The sequence below is a fragment of the Haematobia irritans genome, chromosome 3, assembly GCF_050003625.1.
Source record: "Haematobia irritans isolate KBUSLIRL chromosome 3, ASM5000362v1, whole genome shotgun sequence".
NCBI lineage: Eukaryota > Metazoa > Arthropoda > Insecta > Diptera > Muscidae > Haematobia > Haematobia irritans.
The window spans coordinates 213,684,561-213,692,730 of record NC_134399.1 but is presented as its reverse complement, the minus strand read 5'-3'; the positions used below and the strand labels follow the sequence as shown (position 1 = coordinate 213,692,730).

General features: G+C 37.0%; 1 long non-coding RNA gene across 1 annotated transcript; it reads right to left on the bottom strand.

Annotated features, from left to right (window-relative positions):
* Positions 1 to 3,413: 3,413 nt before the first annotated feature.
* Positions 3,414 to 4,052, bottom strand: LOC142231932 (uncharacterized). The gene is made up of 2 exons (XR_012720965.1): positions 3,682 to 4,052; positions 3,414 to 3,619 (listed from the first exon to the last, which is right to left on the bottom strand). It is a non-coding gene; the product is annotated as an uncharacterized LOC142231932 (long non-coding RNA).
* Positions 4,053 to 8,170: the final 4,118 nt, after the last annotated feature.

Below are 8,170 nucleotides of genomic sequence, written 5' to 3'. Positions count from 1 at the left end.
GAACAGAGGCACTCCTCAAGGAGGAGTTCTATCACCTCTTCTTTGGAATGTTGCTATAAACGACCTTCTGGTTTCCCTAGAAAAAGTGGTGGCATACGCAGATGATGTGGCGCTAGCAGTCAGGGGAAAATTCCCATCAACAGTTAGAGATATTATACAGAGAGCCCTCCGGATGACTGAGAAATGGGCGAAAGATAATGGTCTTGGGGTAAATCCTGCAAAGACAGAACTAGTCATGTACTGCAAAAATCGCAAAACTACCACGGTTAGGCCCATTTCCTTAGGGGCTATTGAAATTCCCTTTAGGGAGTGTGTAAAATACCTTGGCGTTATTTTGGACAGGAAGCTGAACTTTAAGCTTAATATTGAAGATAGGGCGAGGAAAGCAACGGTAGCTTTATACTCGTGCAAAAAGGCAATAGGGAAAAAGTGGGGACTAAAACCAAAAATTGTACATTGGCTATACACGGCAGTGGTTAGACCTATAATGCTATGCTATATGGTGTTGTAGTCTGGTGGCCGGCACTTCACCAGCCGACAAGTTTAGACAAAGTTCAGCGTATGGCGTGCTTGTGTATCTCAGGTGCATTCAGCAAGACAGGAACAAACTCCCTTAATGTCATACTGCATCTATTGCCTTTAGACATTTTGGCCAAACAGTCAGCTGCAAAAACGGCTGTGCGGTTGCGCGAGCTATCGCTGTGGTCGGAAAAAAGTTACGGTCACAGTTCGGTCCTCAAAATAATTCCAGATGTGCCTAACGTAGTGGATTACACTTTGGCGATTCCACTTTTCGACCAAAAGTTTGAGACTCTAATTCCCAACAGTGAGGCGTGGTGTACAAGGGCCCCGGGGAATAAATGATATATAGATTTCTACACTGATGGCTCCAAATTGGATAGCCAAGTGGGTTTCGGAGTATATTCTAAAGATCTGGAAATTCGAATAGCGAAAAGATTACCCGATCACGGTAGTGTTTTTCAGGCTGAAATATTAGCAATAAGAGAAGTGGTGAATTGGCTGAGAAGTAATGCTCCAAGCAATATTGGCATTAATATATACTCAGACAGTCAACCTTCAATAAAATCCATCGACTGCCGCAAATCTCTCAATGAGATGGCTGAGCAGCACAATATTCACCTAATATGGGTTCCTGTCCATAGGAACATACCGGGGAACTGCGAAGCAGATGAGCTAACAAGACTAGGAACTACCTTACATATTCCAGGGGAACTAGAATCTGTTGGTATGCCTCTGGCTACCTGCAAGCTCTTACTGCGTGAGAAGGCTGTCATGATGGCAAATGTTCGATGGGAGAATTGTAAGGGTTGTAACGACACCAAGCAAATATGGCCCCATTTAAACTTAAACCGCACACTAGATATGCTAGTGTTCTCGAGACGCCAGATATCACTCCTGATATCTGATATAACGGGTCGCTGCCTGATAAGCGATTTTGCAAAAACTATTGGTGCGAAGTATAATGACTATTGTATGAGCTGTCATGATGCGGAGGAAAAGGAATCAATAAAACAATTCTTGTGTGAGTGTCCTGCATTTTGTGTAAGGCGTAAGCAAATTTTAGGGGTATATAGCTTCAGATTACTGGCGGACCTGGAAAACGTTAACTTAAGCAGTCCGCTAATGTTTTTGGAACAATCTGGTTGGTTCAATAGAAGAAAATAATCGAGAAGGTTCAACGGTTAAAACTAGAAGTGCCCATATGTAATAGGTACTTTTAGTTAATGTGGTATCACAATGGACTGAATAGTCTAAGTGAGCCTGAATCTTAATCGGGCTGCCACTTTAACCTAACCTATATCGGTCCAAGTTTTGATATAGTCCCCATATAAACCGACCTCCCGATTTGGGGTCTTGGGCTTAAAAAATACATAGTTTTCATTCAATTTGGCTGAAATTGGACCACAAATAGGTGTGTCGAAAATGATGTGTATCTGTTCATGGTTTGGTATAGCCCCCTTATAGACTGATATGTCGATTTTACTTCTTGGACTTATTCTTGGTCCATCAAAAGGTGTGCCGAAAATTGGACCTATCGGTCCATGTTTTGGTATAGCCCCTATATGGACCGATCTCCAGATTTTACTTCTTGGGCTTCTAGAAACCGTAGTTTTTATCAGATTTTTCTGAAATTGGAAATCTAGAGTTATTTAAGGACTACAAATAGATGTGCCGAAAATGGTGCGTATCGGTCCGTGTTCTGGTATAGCCCCCATATAGACCGATCTCCCGATTTTACATGTTGGGCGTCTAGAAACTATATTTTCTATCCGATTTGCTTGAAATTGAAAATCTAGAGGTATTTTAGCATCACAAATTGGTGTGTCGAAAATGGTGTGTATCGGTCCAAGGTTTAGCTTAACCCCTGTATAGCCCTATATCCCGATTTGACTTATTGAGCGGCTAAACATCCGAACTTTTATCCGATTTGCTTGAAATTGGAAATCTAGAGGTATTTTAGTATCACAAATTGGTGTGTCGAAAATGGTGTGTATCGGTCCATGTTTTGGTATTACCCCCAATATAGCCCGATCTCCTGATTTGACTTCTTAGACTTCTAACATAGACATCGCAATTTTTATCCGATTTACCTGAAATTCAAAATCTGGAGATATTTTGGGTTTACGCATAGGTACGCCGAATATGGTGTGTATCGGTTCATGTTTTCGTATATACCTTATATAGTCTGAGTTCCAGATTTGACCTCTTAAGTGTTATTTTGGCTCCACACATAAGTAAGCTGAATATGGGTCGATTTTGAAATATCCGCATATACTGATTTTGTACATTATCTTGCTGGAAAGTGATTCGTGTCAATTTCGTAACGATACAAGACCTGTACTTTGATAAAATAAAAATGAAATGTCAGATTATATATTGTATTTTTTTCTGAAATGCGATTTTGCAATATTTTTCGCCACCATTAACGATGCCCACAATCGCTGTAGAGGTTCTCAATAAAAATTCAAGAAAAAACGCTAAAAAATCAATTTAGAAGATATTTAATAAGAATAAAAAATATATTGTAAAAATTGGTGATCTCTGCTGGATTCGATCCCGGACCTCATGATATGATGTGTTTCGTATTCAGCCATACCCCTATTTATTGTGAATGGTCACCCAATATTTTTAAAATTTTGATTACTGCACAGAGAATACAGATTGGTTGTGACAATCGAATTTATTGCCAACCTCCTTTTGGCAGTTGTAGCAACTACCAGTTGGCAGTTGTGACACCCAACAAATTCGGTCGACTCAATCGAATGATGGAAAACCCAACTAATACTATATATGGAGTTGGTTGTGTTAGACGATGAAATTGGTCGTTGCTCCCTTCTTCATTTAGTTGTATCTCCCAACATGACCGAATTGAATAACAAAATCCCACAAAATACTGAATTTTATTTATATTTTTTAGATGATAGGAAGGTACATATACTTAAATAAAATATATTAATACATTATAAAAAATGTTCACCCTTAAAAGTATACCCTACAGCATGAATAGGTTGGGGAATCGACAGATAATGGAGCTAAATCTTTGGTACTCTTCGCATATTAGTATTTATAGATGGTGTCCGAACTGTCTATAGCATGTCTAAAATACACAATAAATTAAGTAAAGAAATTAGTGTGGAGTTTTAAAAACGACATACGAACCTATCCCCGATGGTCACTTTCTTGGGGTTTCATATATAGAGATGGATTTTTTTCAGAGCCGCCAATGAAATTATTCCATATTGAGGATGCGACCCGTAGCATTGAGTATCCTGATGCTATTTGTTTTTGCCAATATTGCTGTGTATTATTTTCGTTTCACAGCGAATATAGTGTATTAAGGCCAGTTTCGCACGGCGCGAGTTGTTCACGACAATATTTTATAGGCTGTCCACGGATGAGAAACTTCGAAACGAATAAGAAATATTCCGTTTTCAGTTGTAGTTATTTGATATTAAAAAACACACTATCCTTCAAATTTGATGGTAATAATTTTTATTGACATTTCAAAAATATATTCAAAGGAATTCGGCTGTGAGTACCAAGCGAAAGTGCTGACTACTAAATGACAGTTACAAAGGATTTATAAGGTTGGTTGTGCATATCGAATTCGATCAAATTTTTTCAAAAGAGAGGCATTTAGTTTAGACAACTAATTGTCTTGTATTACAAACAACAAATGGTAGAAGGAACGAAATAACGATTGTAAAGTAAAATGAATGACACAACTGTGATGTGATTGTAAATGTAGAATTTTCGTTACAATAATCGATTTTCAACCTATCTGTTTTCTGTGTGTGGTATTGATAGACGGAATGACATTTGGTCTACACAGATAAGTTATTATGCTGCCGATAGTATTTTTTTTTTTTTTGATTACCGGTAATTCTGGAGGAGCAACTAGTGGTGAACAAGTTTTTGCTGGGTTCATACCAACTGTCAAGGCTCCAGAGTAAATGGTTCAAAAGATATTGGTTTTTGTCATCTACATTTTTCCTAAATTTCTCCCATTGTGCTGGGCAAGTGTTCTGGTTCCCAAAGATGATGGGACTTTTAGCAAAGCAAAAGAGCAACCAGTGTTACAATGGGAAACATCAGGTGAAATACTCCAAAACAAATGGCCTTCTCTCAAACCCATGGGTGGGAGGGCATGACTAACACAATCCAATCCACACAAAAGGCAAAAGCAATGGAGCTTCAAGAACATTTTCCGAAAGAACGTCGACAAAAAAACAGTAGAAGTAACCCAAACCGAACGTGTGCTTCAGAGATCACATAACATTAAATATGGCTACACGTGACCAAAAACAAAAACGATTGGGGGGCAACCAACATCACCGCCTTCCAAGTTGCAACCAGTGACTGGTGTTAGTTACACACCAAGATATGGCACGTTTCCTACACCAGGTCTCTAACATTCGCTGGGGGTTGTTGCCAACCATCTACAATGAAAGATGCTGAGTCAAAATTTATGCTGATTAACAGGCAGCTGGACAAGGGCTTTACGATTAGCGAGCATTGAAAAGCATTTGACAAATTATGTTCAACAAATTTTTTGAGTTGCCTTGGGAAGGGCCAGGGAGGAAGGAAGTAAATTAAAAAACAAAACTCACCCCTCCACCTCTATTCGTAATCGAATGAGCCAGAGAATTTCGATGTGATTTGTTTGTCCTCCCTCAACTTCCTGTTCGAAAAAGGACAAAAGCCGTAGAAAAATATTCCGAACACAATGCATTTGCAAAGAAGCTTTGGTTTATGTGTCACCACATATTTTGAAGGCTTTTATTGTTTGGATTTTTATTTAGGATTTCAGTGGAAAAGTTAAATCGCCCCAAGTAATTGTCTGCTATTGGTAATGCGAAATGTTTTGTCATTTATTTCGAATGTTATGATATTATGCTAAGCTTTAGATTGAAATTTTGCCGTAGGTAGATTCCCTGTTTTTTAACTCTAAACTGACATACATACATATCTGAAATTGACATAACTTGGACTAGGACATTGTCGGAAGTTAAAAGTTATTTTGATGTCTAAAGGATCTCACATTTGTCTTCAACGTTTCCGGTTATTTGAATAACCGAAAAGCTGGCTCTTGCAGGTATATCCTGTAAGCAGCGCAATACACCCCAATGTTTACTTGGGTTCAAAGATTTTCACCATCATTTAATGATATGAGATAATTATCACAAGCCACAGATCCGACTTCTTCAAAATTAGGATATCTAACTTTAAATCTTGGTTTTATGCACTTAATATTACACCCAGAGAAGGAATATGATCACCTCAAACATGTTTTAAGACCAAAATGTTATTTTTGGGTGGTGACCATGTGACATGGCTTTCGCAACCATGTTATTTTCTCGGAAATTATGTATCGTGATTTCGGCAAGCAGGTTATGTTTGGCGAGAAAACAACATTTTTGTGACAAACATGTTACATGGTCACCATACAAACATAACATTTTGCTCTTGAAACAAGTTTTAAGTGGTCATATTCCTTCTCTGGGTGTAGAATACCAATCTCGATTATATAAGTTTTCATTTGAAAATAAATTTAAAAATTTGTGCTGCACCCAGACAAGGAATATGATCACCTCAAACATGTTTTAAGAGCAAAATTTTATTTTTGGGAGGTGACCATGTAACATGGTTTTCGCAACCATGTTATTTTCTCGGAAATAATGTATCTGATTTCGGCAAGCAGGTTATATTTGACGAGAAAATAACATTTTAGTGGCAAACATGTTACATGGTCACCATACAAAAATAACATTTTGCTTTTGAAACATGTTTGAGGTGATCATATTCCTTCTCTGCGTGTGAGATTTAAAATTCGACGGTTGGCCGCGGCTAGTACACGGATGAAAAAGACTGTTTTTCATATGTTTGGCTATAAACATTATATGTTTGGAACACAAATTTTTAAACACAATATTTTTGAGTGCAAGCATATACTGTTCATAAACTAGCATAACATGTTTGGGACATATATGTTAATATGTTAGAACATATTATGTTTGGGACATAAAATGTTTGTAAATATAATATGCTTCGATGCAAACATATATTAATTTAGAAATAGCCTATAAACATATATGTGTTTAGTAGCTTGGAGCGCTATTTAATAGGGAGCGATATTGAATTAAGTTGGTGGTTATTGCTTGTTATTACAAAATTAACATTTTATTTTTCCTTGGGCAATTGATCAGCTACTTCTTTGATCCTTACAAACTGTGTGGTCCGCTGTTCGAATCCCCGTCCGGCAAAAAGTAAAATTAAAATAAAAAAAATCATACAATTGAATAATTTCTTCCACAATGTTTGTATTACAGAAAAAGGTGCTAAGAACTAAAAAATCTCGTGGAAGTGAGAAAGATGTGGGGGAATATACAATTGGGCAGAAACAAAATTTTGAGCATTCAGGTCGAAAACCTATGTTGTTAGCACCTATATTACCTGTTTATTTTCATAATTCATTATGATTGTAAATATATAAATAAATAAATAAAATTTTGAGCACAATATTGTTTGGGAGAATTTTTTTAAGCATATAATATTTTTGGGTGCAAAATGCTTCCAAACATATTATATGTTCACATAATAACATATTGTTTTTTGGAAGACAACATTATTGAATTTGGATGCAAAAATACAAAATGTTTGGAACTTAGACTACCCAAACATATATTGTTTAGACCAATATGCTTTCAAACATATTATATATTGGAAGAGATCAAACATATAAATGTTTGGGCAATACCCAAAAATATATATGCTTGAAGCAAAATATGTTTGGGAGTATATGTTACAGAAGCGATTTTTTGTGAGCGTGTAGTTGGTCGTTTGTAACTTAATTTGGCCAGAAGATTCTGGGTATTTGTTGTGAATTGATTGAAACTTTTTGTGAGATTTAACGCTTTAACGCGAAAATTCTCAGTTTTGCATTTGTCAATATGTTATTTGCACGTCATACTGTTAGCAACGAAAGAAATTGTGGTCAGGTATGAAAAAACTTAAAAATCTTATCTGGCCGGCGAGTGTTAATAATGAGTCAATGATACTTCCAATTTCCACTAATTTGCTTTTTGCTACATTGATCTTCAGACCAACACCCATGGTATTATTCGATAGGACATGGACTATCTTCTCAATATCTTGAAAACGTTGGGCAAAGAGGCAAACATCATCCTCATAATCGATATCGAATAGAAATCCTCTCATATTCCAACATATGCCATACAGTGATTCGATATTTTTCAACAGCATCACACAATTCAGGAGTAGGAGGACTAAGGTGGTTGATAGGACGCAGTCCTGTTTGACGCCTATTTCTGTTTAAAATTCTTCGCACTCTTCTTTTTTGTACTTTGCATTTTGCACCTCTAAACAGTTCCCGTATTAAGTTGAATACTTTTCGGCAGTATGCCTTTGATACTTAGAGCTAGATGCGCTACAGTGTCGAACGGGCGCTCAAAGTAAAAAAGAAGGTACGCATTGCAGTTGTATTCAATGGACTGCTCGATAGTAATTATCACCGTATTTATATGCACACGATTTTCCACAACTGAGCCTTGCTTTTGCTCCTAAATATGGTTTTTACCGCTAGAAATAGGCCCTTATGTAATATCTTGACAGTAGTTTATTGACTGCA